Here is a 12,445-nt window from a genome sequence, read left to right on the forward strand (position 1 = left end):
CCCCCTTTCGGAAATCCTGCACCCGATCGCTTATAAAAGTCATAGCACACCTCTCCTCAATAAGCCGGTCGATTTGAGCCCTAATTTATGGGTCTACGACAAAGCGTGCGGGACGAGTTACGCGCCGAAAAAGTGTCCAGAAAAAGAAGAATAATAATAATAATAATAATAATAATAATAATAAGTATGCAAGATAGTAATAGTGATGCCTTGCATAAATGCAAGCACCACTAATAATAATAAGTATGCAAGATAGTAATAGTGATGCTTTGCATAAATGCAAGCACCACTAATAAGTATGAGCAATAATAATAGTGATGCCTTGCATAAATGCAAGCACCACTAATAATAAGTTTAGAATGAAGAACAGTATGTTGGCTTTTTCAAGCCAACATAAATATGTCAAATGTAGAAAGTGAGACATTTTGAAATGTCATGCTAAATATTGGCTGATTTTGGATTTCATGAGAGTTACACATTCCAAAAAAAGTTGGGACAGGTACATTTAAGGAACATCTTAAAGACTAATTTGCAACTGATTAGGTCAATTGGCAACATGATTGGGTATAAAAAAGCTTCTCAGAGTGGCAGTGTCTGTCAGAAGTCAAGATGGGCAGAGAATCACCAATTCCCCCAATGCTGCAGCGAAAAATAGTTTTCTGAGTTTCTCAGAGAAAAATTGCAAAGAGTTTGAAGTTATCATCATTAACAGTGCATAATATCATCCAAAGATTGAGAGAATCTGGAACAATATCAGTGCGTAAGGGTCAAGGCTGGAAAACCATACTTGATGCCCGTGATCTTCGGGCCTTAAGACGGCACTGCATCACATACAGGAATGCTACTGTAATGGAAATCATAACATGAGCTCTGGAATACTTCCTGAAAATATTGTCGGTAAACACAATCCACCGTGTCATTCGCCACTCCCGACTAAAACTCTATAGGTCAAACAAGAAGCCATATCTAAACATACTTTTACAATGCACTAAACATACTTTTTACATACATCAATTACAATGTCATGACTGCATAGAAGAAGGATCTGAGTACTGAAATGGTCAGCCTGCAGTCCAGATCTGTCACCCACAGAAAACATTTGGTGCATCATAAAGAGGAAGATGCGACAAAGACCTAAGACAGTTGAGCAACTAGAAGCCTGCTTTAGACAAGAATGGGACAACATTCCTATTCCTAAACATTGGTCCTCCTCCAGCTGTTCCTTATATGCACATTTAACTTTTCTGGCCTCTTATGCTACCTGTCCCAACTTTTTTTGGATTGTGTAGCTCTCATGAAATCCAAAATGAGCCAATATTTGGCATGACATTTCAAAATGTCTCACTTTCAACATTTGATATGTTATCTATATTCTGTTGTGAATAAAATATAAGTTTATGAGATTTGTAAATTATTCCATTCCTTTTTTGCTCACAATTTCTACAGTGTCCCAACTTTTTCTGATTTGGGGTTGTAGTTCAATCTAGACTAAAATAAATGTAAGAGCTGACATATCCTTAAATACACACAAGTAATGTTTTTAGTCGGCATTTTTTTTAAACTAGTTATATTTCCTAATTAAACTATAGACTAGTCCTGGCTTAAACTAATCCCTGTCTGGGAAACCGCCCCCATGTGAGACTACTGGAAGTGTGACGAGACAGATCTCCGCACTGAGTGGGTGTTTTCCATACCCTGGCACGCATGAAAATGTACAGTATCTCATGCTTCTTAGATGCTGCTTGTGCTTAGATTAATTGCGTCATATATGAGAAAGTTGCGATCGACTCGTGACAGTGTCCTCAGCTTCCCTTAATGTAAAGCAGTTTCTGTTTTGTTGACCACCAAAGTGAACATTTTCCCGCACTCGAAATGTTACCTCTGCATTTAACCCATCGTGCAAGTCGTGAACACACACACACCCGGAGCAGTCGCAACCTGCTGCCGGCCATGAGACTCGAACCGGCAAGTCTCTGGTTACAAATTGAGATTGCATTTTATATAAATATAATATGGAGAAAATGTCTGTCGAGCTGTAAGCAAGTTTAAATAGAAACACCTGACAAATGCATAAATGTGAATGTAAAGTATGCCATGCAAAGAAATTGCACCCCTCCCAGGATGTTTTAGATGTCTCCCTATAGGCCCCTTCACAGTTCACGTCACAGGCGGTTCCCACTGCGCATGTCGGGGTCAGAAAAGTCATTACAGCAGATTGAGTTGCGTATTATTCGGTATCGTCAACAATGCCTACTTGCGTCATGGGCTTTGAAAATCGCACCAGGTCTGCTGTTAAGTTTTTTAGGATTCCTGCAGAATCTCAAAAACAAAAATACAACATCTGTGGCTGCAAGCAATTAAACATGCAGACCGGGACAATGCAAATATCAAAGAGGCTTGTGTTTGTAGTGCTCACTTCATTTCAGGGAAGTCATCATTTTTCAGCCCTGTTAGATTAAACTAGAAAGCCTAAATGGTATGAACAGTTTGACCCCATTCTACGCGCGCACCCGATAGTCATTCAATGTTTACAAACCTTGAAGGGGTCTATATAAAACCCTGATTTAACTCAACAGTTTGTTAGTGTGTTAATTAGGGAGAAAGCTGATGAGCTGAGTCCAGTGTTTCACATAAGGAGAGATCGAAATCATACTGGAAGGGGGCCCAAGTAAGACTGGATTGGGAAACAAGACAATGGTGTGCCCAACATAGATGGTATCTGGCAAAAATGTATGTCTCCACTCACCAGACATACTGTATAAGAATAAAGGAGGGGTGAAGTGGAATGAACAATGCATACAACCAGGGTATGAGATCAGAGTTCTCCAATTTATTGGTTAATCTTATTTTAAGGAAGGAAAACTCTCTTACTAAGCAAAAAAAGTGCTCTTATTATTCAGAGGGAGTCTGTTGTGCTGCTACAGTACTTACAGCACATCACATCTCCAGGTGATTGCCTTCAAAAGAATCTGTCTCACCATCACTGGTATGTAAATACAGTTTGAAATAACTATATATTATATTATATATCAAACATGTTTTAGGAAAAAAAAACTTTTCATGCATTTCATGCATAATAGGTTGGAATATAAGTATTTTATTATTAATATATTATAATATGTTTTATATATGTTGGGTCAAACATAAACATTTTCTGGGTTAATTTAACCCAATGACTGGGCTCATCGCTGCTTGAAGCAATGCTGGGTTGAAAATAATTGTGCTAATCACACAATTTTGCTTTGAGGCAATAAACTTTTAATTTTAAAATATAACAAAAATGTTTATGGATACTGTTATAGTGTCAAATTCTAAGCAGGAAAAACATCACAAATAACCTTTTCCTCATTGATATCATAATGCTTACCACTAAAAAATAACAATTTGCACAAACTTATTTTAAGTAAAATTTACTGCTTTAATTTCCTATTACCTACCAAAATAAAATCTACTTTATAATAGTTGAAACATTTGTTAAATAATGAAGTAAATGTCACTTTATTATTTTTATTTTAACCGTTTAGGTAAATTCTACTACCTTTTTGAAATACTGTAGCATTGTTGTCCTAAAAATATGAATTAAACCTTGTTTCCTGTTGTGGGGTCGATCCTATGTACGGTTTGTTATTTTCTTTAACATGGTTGTATGGACTTACTTTTACATTTTTAAATGGCACAAAATTCATGACTGAATTAAAGGAATAGTCTACCCTATGTTATTACCTCAACTTAGACGAATTAATACATATCTATCTTTTTTCAATGCGTGCACTGTACAGCGCAGTGTGAATGTGTTAGCATTTAGCCTAGCCCCATTCATTCTTATGGTACCAAACAGGGAAGCCACCAAACACTTCCGTGTTTTCCCTATTTAAAGACTGTTACATGAGGAGTTATACTAAGTATGGTGCCACAAAATACAACTTTTTTTTGGTACCATAGGAATGAATGGGGCTAGGCTAAATGCTAACACATTCATAACACGCTGTACAGTGCACGCATTGAAAAAAGATAGGTATGTATTAATTTGTCTAGGTTGAGGTAATAACAGTTTAATATGGCAAAAGGGTAGACTATTCCTTTAAATAAACTTGATTTAATTTTTATAATTATAATTTACAACAAAACAACATTAATATTAATAGAGCTTAAACCTTTACGACATTTTATTAACAAATATTTAAGTAGTTAAATTTTATCAGTTCTAATTTAGTGAAAAAGCTTAAGTAGTCACAATATTTACACAAGGGATTATCGGTATTCCTTACAACATGTCTTGAAGTTAAAGTTTTTGATTAAGATTTACTTAGTTTTTTTAGGACTATATGTGCAGTGACTTTAAAACAGTTAAATAATACAAGAAAATATTTAATAAGACTTGCTATTCCCACACAGGTTATTTTGTACATGAATTAATTGTGTATTTATTTATCATTTTACTCAGGAAAATCTATTTCTCAATAAATAATAATATTACTATGTAGAAATTTAGGGTTAATCTAACATATTTTACTAAAACAAAAAGTTCATTTTTTTAGAGAGGGTTAGGTTAAAATGTTATACAAGAGTTAACATAATTTCCTCAGATTTCATCATCTGTTATGTAAAAATATGGACAAACTATAATTTGTAATAGTGATGTAAGTGATGAAACTGAATGATAGAACCCGGGCTGAAAAGGAAAAACATGCAGTATAAATTTGCACATGCACCCAACCTTAAAGCAGGTATTTACATTAAGAGGAGGAGCCAATCTACCTGTTTTTTATTAGAGAAGCTGCCCAATCATGTGAGGTTAAATGTGATGACTACTGTTGTTGATGCAATGGTAATTTGAATCTGCTATGAGGTGATAGGAAGTAAATGTATTTTTTTGTTAATCCTCCAGCCAGGTGAAGCATCTCTGATATTTCAAGCGACAAGATCCATTAAAGTCTCAGTAAGTGTAACAATTTTTAAATGTGTTTATTTTTAAATATATTTTTCTGTAATGAATTGACTAGCCAACTCAAAACTTAATTAAACTTAAGAAAAGGATTAACTTAAGTTGCAATGTGTGTGTCAATGTCAAAAACATTTAAAATGATACTGAAACTTAAAACCTGATGTGATCTGTGGTTTTTCAGATCTTCAGGTTCTACAATTCACTGAATCCCAGCAAGCAATAGCTGTCATTACACCAACTAAGTTAAAGGATAATTCCGGTATTTAACACTTTGAGTCTCATTTCTGGCTTGTTTTGGATGAACTACAGTGATGGACACAGAAATTTTGACAATGGGTCGTGTCTTGACTTTTTGACTTGTTTAGAAGCGTCTCTTGACTGCTTCAGAATGGATGTCAATGACCATGCACAAACATGTCATTAAAACAACACTTAACGTTCATTTTCAAAACTGTGCTACTCACCGAGTGGTTTGTGGTGTTCGCATTGTTGGCGCAATGTATGTTTTCAATCCGTGTTATTTGCTATAGTGGAACTATTTTTTCAGATACCTCACAACCGCGTATATACTTCCGCTCTATATTTGAGTCTGAAGCGTTAGCACACTCCCGACCACTTGATGGCGACAACCACTTTGCCATACAAGTACGCTCTGTGTCTAGCGTATAGACAGTCACAATTGAGCTCAACTTCAAACCTAAAGCTGGTCACTGAGCCATCAAATATGGGAAAAAAAATTTAAACCGAGCGAAAAAACTACAACCACATGTAAACAGACCCTTTTCCGTTTCCAGCGGCGGAGTGATATATCAGCAAGCAATGAGTCTTCCAAGAGAAGTCAATGGAATTTTACAAAATGCCAAATAAAACACGACAGAAACTGTATTTCGCTACACAACTTGTTTTTAATCATCAACGAACACCACAAACCACTCGGTGAGTAGCACAGTTTTGAAAATGAACGTTAAGTGTTGTTTTAATGACATGTTTGTGCATGGTCATTAACTTCCATTTTGAAGCAGTCAAGAGACGCTTCTAAACGAGTCAAAAACTCAAGACACGACCCATTGTCAAAATTTCAGTGTCCATCACTGTAGTTCATCCAAAACAAACCAGCAATGACACTCAAAGTGTTGAATACCGGAATTATCCTTTAACGATAGACATGATATAGTTTGGTTATGAAAAATAACCGTTGTCATTTTTGCAAAAATAACTTGCAAGATGATATTTCACCATGTAGACAAAATCAGCAGTGATTTTAAGGTGTTTGGTTTGATTTTTTGTAGCCAGTGTGTGACAGCCCAAATGTTGCCTTATTTGACCTCTAGGTTGTGTTTGAATGGCTATTTAAGATCTTTTAAATGCACAATTGCTTGCTGGGATGACTATTTATGAGCCTTACTCTAAAAGTTTATTTCAATTTCACAGCTGAAGGAAAAGACGATTCCAGGATGACTGAAAGTGATGGAAGTCAGAAAATATTGACTGTTCTTTCATGGAACGTAAAAGGATTTAATCGCAAAAGGTCCAAGGTCCTTCATCAGTTAAGTCTCTTAAAGGCAGATGTGGTGTTTCTCCAAGAGACTCATGTGGGTCCAGATACAATCTATTCAACAGGAAGCATCAAGATCGAGTCTTTACAGGGAGATTATGCCATGGCGGTATTCACAGTATTTAAAGGAAGGGCACGTGGAGTGGCCGTGATCTTTAAGAAGAACCTTGACTTAGGCGGTTTCAGAGTTGATGGCGATAGCAAAGGAAGATACATCATAATCTCATGTCAGATTTCAGGGCATGATTTTGTGTTTATTAATGTGTATAACTCCAATGATGAAAAATTGACGTTTACTGAATTCACATCTTTGTCTACCCAAATCCCTCCATCAGCTTTTCTCATAATTGGTGGGGATTTTAACACCGTAATGGATTCTGATCTTGACAAAACATCCAATTTAAGAAACCGAAGTCACAGAAAGTCGTACGATGCTCTTGGGAAGTTTTTGGAAACTTTCAACTTGGTCGATGTCTGGAGGTGCGTTTACCCTGAGGTTAAAAGATTTACATTTTTTGATGTGAAAGGACAATCTAGATTGGACTATCTTTTTTTACAAAGTCACAAATTAGCAAGTGTTACTGCATGTAGCATTCATGAAAGACCACAGTATTTAGATAAAGAACATTACATCTCTGATCACGCACCAATATCAATTCAGATTCAAACTAATGGTCCAAAATGGCAGCTGGATGCTCTATTCCTTAAAGATAAGACATACATGGAAAGGCTCTCGTGTATAATTAAATCGATTTCAGCAATAAACACCAAAAGAAAAGGCGATCTATGGCCAGGAGTGAAGATTAGGCTTTTATGCGAGGCATCAGCATTGCAAAAACAAAAATCAAGATATTCAGAGGGCATGCAAACCTCTGAACTTCTTCATGAAATGGAATACATGGAGCAGGAAGGTACGGTAGATGAAGTTCTAGATTGTCTAAACTCATTTGCATGTATGAAAATCACTGATATAACATCATCTTTACTTTTCCAGGGTTTGAAGTATCTGAACTATACACTGAGGCTCATCAAACACCAAATCTTCAGAACTTTCTGGATCATTTACACAAGACTGAGAGATTTGAGGACAGAAAATCAACACTCAGTACTGTTCTTACTGAACCTCTTTCAAGGAAAGAGATTCTGGCTGTTATACTCTCACTTCCTGACTGTCTAACTCCAGATGGACTAACAGTGCATTTCTACAAGCACTACGCAAGTAAAATCACTGAACATCTACAAGCTTTTTTCAACAAAATCCTTGACCTCCAGCCAAATAAATGCACAATGTATGACGAATCACTGTGCCAAAACATTTATGATCATACATACAGCAATAATATTCAGTATCACTACAGTCCAGTTACAGTGATGGATGTGGATTATAAGATTTTGGCCACAGTTTTGGCAGAGAGGTTGAGTAGTGTTATTGAACACATTTTAAATCCAGGAGAAAGTAAACCATACATTTCTGTTCAAGACTGCATTTGTGCCCCTAATGCAGCTGATAAAAATCAGATGCTGATTGTTTCATTAAGAGTAGATGCAAGGTCACTGAAATGGTCTTATTTGTTTCATAGCTTAAGGTTTGTGAACCTACCTGACAGATTTACAGCAGTATTGAAGCTGTTGTTGACACAAAGAGATGCAAATATGCAGCACACTAAATCAAGTTCAACCCATTCTCAATTGCAAGGTTTGAATGTGGGATGTCCTCTGACTCCTTTACTAATAAGCATTTGTCTTCTCCCTCTAATTCACTCTGTTAACCTTGAGAAAAGGCACTTGGCACCCGAAATCCAAGGAGGGAACCCACAGTCAATAATTGACAAAGACAAAGCCGTCATTTTTCTTTCCAACACCAATGAAGCATTAGATAGTTTTGAACAGATGCTGCAAGATTTTACAGAGACGTCAGGATTTATAATAGATGATAGACAATCTGAGGTGTTTATAGCAGACCCCTCTAGATTCAGTTTTGGCAAAGCCTGACATATATTGCTTAAGAGGATGGGCAATAGATCTGGTGGACTTGAGACATTTTAGCCTTGTGCAGTAGACCTTTGATCTGCTAGGTGTTGTTTACAGACCTATTTGCTAAAAGCAAATAATCTATTTTTTTTTAATTATTTATTTTTTACAAAAAAACATATCAAGTGTTAATGTCAATTTTAAATAATGATTTGGTAATTCAGTACTTGTGCTCTACGATGGTAAAATGTTTCCAGAGGGTCAAGGCTGAAGAAGAAATGTTACTTTATATTAGATAAGAAATTTGTAATACATTACAACTTAGTTTGGTTGAAGAAATTTATTCTATTTATGTTCTAATTTATTATTTATGTTTTCAATAAATATATTTAATTTTGCATGAAAGTGTCAAATGCTTACATTTGTTTTTTGAGGTAAAATGTTGGCTTGAGGCAACAAACTTTAAGTTTTTAAATAATTTTATATATGTATAGTGGCGTATAGCCCAAGTTGCTCATTGGTTGGTTTCATGTCGATCTATAAACCAATCAGGGCATGTTTCCCAAGGTGTATGAGTTAGTGGTTGCTCATTGGTTGGTTTCATGTAAATCTGCGAACCAATCAGAGCATGTTTAAGGGATAAGAATCCTAGTGGTGTAGCGCTCATGTTTTCACCAGTGTATTATTATATTAGGTGTGTGGCGACTCCCTGACCTCTGCAGACGATCTCCCCTCATTGATGTGACTTTGTATTTTTTATGTAAGTTTTTTCAACAACACTACAGTTATTTTTCTATTTGTACAGTGTATTTTAAAATAAAGAAGCTATATTTTTTTGGTAAATTATTGTTTGGGTCTTCCTTACCCCATTCTTGACCATTGGACCTGTGTGCCTTAAGATTTCCCAGGTGATGTAGTTGGGACCGTAGTCTTTTTTAAAATGTGTAATTCCATAATCATCATCATGCCATAAATATTATGACTTTTTTATTATTAGTTTGGTTATATGTCCAATTATAGGTAGAAACAACATTGCAAATAATCTCCCCCCTCATTTATATCATGGGGTGTTTCCCAGACAGGGTTTAGATTAATCAAGGTCTAGGCCTTAAATATATTAGGACATTTAAGTAGTTTTTCAACAAACATACCTTACAAAGACACTACTACTCTGCATCTTGAGACAAACAATGACACTGATGTATGTTTAAGCAATATTGCTCAAGAAGGAGTGTAATTTAGTGCTATATCATCGTGACTGTGTCGCAGCCAACCACAGCCGTAATGATAGAGAGCTATATCACACGACTCCAAGGGTGATATTGCTTTTATACAACAGTTTAACATCACATGTTTGAAAAAAGAAAACTAGAAAACAACAATGGAGTTCTTTAAAAAGCCTCTGTGTTGGGAAACTACTTACTTCCCCCACGGATTTGAAGGCCAGAATGACAGGTAACCCTTTCGGCTGTTTGTTTTGAATTTTGTAACTCAATAGACGGACTAGCTAGTTCTTAGTTTCTTAATATTACTGTTTCTTGGTCACAAAGTGTAGGTTTAAAATTAGTTTAGTCAGGGAATATATATGAATAATATTCAAATCTGCAATCGATTAGTAGACATAGTCCCTATTTGAACATTTGCTTAGAAAGATTCGGACGTGAAATCCAAACGCACAAGCAGATGTCAGTGTTCGCCTTATCCGCAGACCACCGTCTGATCTGAGCTACATCCCTGCCGGAGATTCCCCGGCTCTGATGTATCTGTGTTTGATGGTCAAAAACGAGATCAAAACAGCAGTATTTGTTGTCATGAAACTATTCCTTGTTTTCAATTCAAATTTAGTGGATTTTGTTTTGGCGTAAGGTAAAACGTTATTAACAGGGTTAATGTGATGACACTGCATGCTAGAATCAGGGCTGAAAAAGAGGAACATAGAAATGTGCACATGCTCCCAAGCCTTAAAGCAGGTATTTACATTGAGAGGAGGAGCCTATCTTCCTGTTCTTTAGCAGAAAAGCTGCCCAATCATGTGAGGTTAAAAGTGATGACTATCATTGATGTAATGTTTATTTGCATCTGCTATGAGGTGATAAGAAGTGTCTTTATTGTTGATATATCCTCCAGCCAGGTGAAGCATCTCTCTCAGGTGTTGCGTGATCCAGTAAGTATAACAATTTCAAAAATACTTAATCTGTAATGTATTGACTGGCTCAAAACTTTAACTTAATTTATATGAAAATAATTTAGTCAAGTTTCAACTTTGTATGTGTCAACGTGAAAAACATTTATAATGATGAAACTTGTAACTTGATGTGATCTGTTGCTAACCAGATCCAGTTCTTCAGGTTCTGCGATTCACTGAATCCCAGCAAGCAATAGCTGTCATTACACTGTCTAGTTTAATTTTTAGACCTGATACAGTCCCAAAATGTGGCCTTGTTTGCCTACAGTAGACTTCTAGGCTGTGTTTGGATGGCTATTTAAGATCTTTTAAATGCACAATTGCTTATTGGGATAATTATTTATGAGCCTCACTCTGAAAGCTTATTTAAATTTCACAGCTGAGGGAAGAGATGATTTCAGGATGACTGAAATTGATGAAAGTCAGAAAATATTAACTGTTCTTTCATGGAACATAAAAGGTTTTAATCGCAAAAGGTCCAAGGTCCTTCATCAGTTAAGTCTCTTAAAGGCAGATGTGGTGTTTCTCCAAGAGACTCATGTGGGTCCAGATACAATCTATTCAACAGGAAGCATCAAGATCGAATCTTTACAAGGAGATTATGCCATGGCGGCATTCACTGTATTTAAAGGAAGTGCACGTGGAGTGGCTGTGCTCTTTAATAAGAACCTTGACTTAGGCGGTTTCACAGTTGATGGTGATAGCAAAGGAAGATACATCATAATCTCATGTCAGATTTGGGGGCATGATTTTGTGTTTATTAACGTGTATAACTCTAATGATGAAAAAATTAAGTATACTGAATTCACGTATTTGTCTACCCAAATCCCACCATCGGCTTATCTCATAATTGGTGGGGATTTTAACACCGTAATGGATTCTGATCTCGACAGAACGTCTAATGTAAGAAACCGAAGTCACAGAAAGTCGTTCGAAGCTCTTGGGAGATTTTTGGATACTTTCAACTTGGTCGATGTCTGGAGGTGCGTTTACCCTGAGGGTAAAAGTTTTACGTTTTTTGATGTGAAGGGACAATCCAGACTGGACTATCTTTTTTTACAAAGTCACAAATTAGCAAGTGTTACTGCATGTAGCATTCATGAAAGACCACAGTATTTAGATAAAGAACATTACATCTCTGATCACGCACCAATATCAATTCAGATTCAAACAAATGGTCCAAAATGGCAGCTGGATGCTCTATTCCTCAAAGATAAGACATGCATGGAAAGGCTCTCATGTATAATTAAGTCAATTTCAGCAATAAACACCAAAAGAAAAGGCGATCTTTGGCCAGGAGTGAAGATTAGGCTTTTATGCGAGGCATCAGCATTGAAAAAAGAAAAATCAAGATATTCAAAGAGGATGGAAACCTCTGAACTTCATCATAAGATGGAATACATGGAGCAGGAAGGTACTGTAGATGAAGTTCTAGAATGTCTAAACTCATTTGCATGTTTGAAAATTACTGATATGACATCATAATTACTTTTTTTAGGGTTCAAAGTTTCTGAACCACACACTGAGGCTCATCATACACCAAATCTTCAGAACTTTCTGGATTGTTTACACCAGACTGAAAGATTTGAGGACAGAAAATCAACACTCAGTACTGTTCTTACTGAACCGCTATCAAGGAAAGAGATTCTGGTTGTTATACTCTCACTTCCTGACTGTCTAACTCCAGATGGACTAACAGTGCATTTCTATAAGCACTATGCAAGTATAATCGTTGACCTTCTGCAAGCTTTTTTCAACGAAATCCTTGACCTCCAGCCAAATAAATGCA

Source organism: Paramisgurnus dabryanus, chromosome 8 (genome assembly GCF_030506205.2).
Source record: "Paramisgurnus dabryanus chromosome 8, PD_genome_1.1, whole genome shotgun sequence".
In the NCBI taxonomy this organism is placed as follows: domain Eukaryota; kingdom Metazoa; phylum Chordata; class Actinopteri; order Cypriniformes; family Cobitidae; genus Paramisgurnus; species Paramisgurnus dabryanus.